The sequence below is a fragment of the Schistocerca cancellata genome, chromosome 6, assembly GCF_023864275.1.
Source record: "Schistocerca cancellata isolate TAMUIC-IGC-003103 chromosome 6, iqSchCanc2.1, whole genome shotgun sequence".
NCBI lineage: Eukaryota > Metazoa > Arthropoda > Insecta > Orthoptera > Acrididae > Schistocerca > Schistocerca cancellata.
Genome location: NC_064631.1, coordinates 454,366,993 through 454,367,924, shown reverse-complemented (window position 1 = coordinate 454,367,924; position 932 = coordinate 454,366,993).

Sequence of the window (932 nt, the reverse complement as noted above, 5' to 3'; positions counted from 1 at the left end):
AGCCAAACATAGCGGTCTAAATTTCTCACCAAGTGCAGTGCAATGGTTTCGCTCATACATGACGTCTCGTTAGCAACGCGTCCTGTCCGGTAATATAAAATCACAATGCCGGCAGGTAGTGTCAGGCGTTCCCCAAGGCTCAGTATTAGGTCCTATACTCTTCTCTCTGTATGTCAATGATGTGTCAACGGTTCTGACCTGTTGCAAATATCATATGTATGCTGATGACCTTCAGTTGCATCTAAGTGCGAAACCAAGCAATCTCAAGAAAGCTATTGAAAATTTCAATACTGACCTCGATGCACTATCAAAATGGGCGCAGCACATAGGACTAAAACTAAAACCATCTAAAATGCAAGCGGTACTTGTTGGTCACTCTAAGCTCATTAGCCCAAAACATCGCGAATCCGTACCATTTCTTATCCAAAATGGAACAAATATTAACTTCTCTCCCTCAGCAAAGAGTTTGGGAGTAATAATAGATGAAAATCTAAATTTGACAGAGCACTTTAACTGTAGTGTGCAAAAAAGCATCAGCATCCCTTCATGTCCTACAAAAATATAAAAAAAACCTTCCCTTTCGATTTGAAAAAGAAATTAATACAAACGCTTATACTCCTAACCATTGATTACAGTGATATTATCCTACAAGTCCTCTCTCAGGAAAATTCGCGACGTCTGGAACTGGTCATGAATGCCTGCGTCCGATATATTGTGACGTTCGACTTTTTGATCACATTTCACCAGCATATGCAAAATTGTCCTGGCTGCGTGCAGACAAATGCAGAGATTCCCATACACTCTGTCTCATCTACTGCCTTATAAATGTACACTGTCCCTCATATTTCTTCTTGTCCTTAACGCTTATGTCGGAACAACATGACAGAAACACACGTTCCCATCATAATAAAATCCTCTCTGTTCCACTGCAT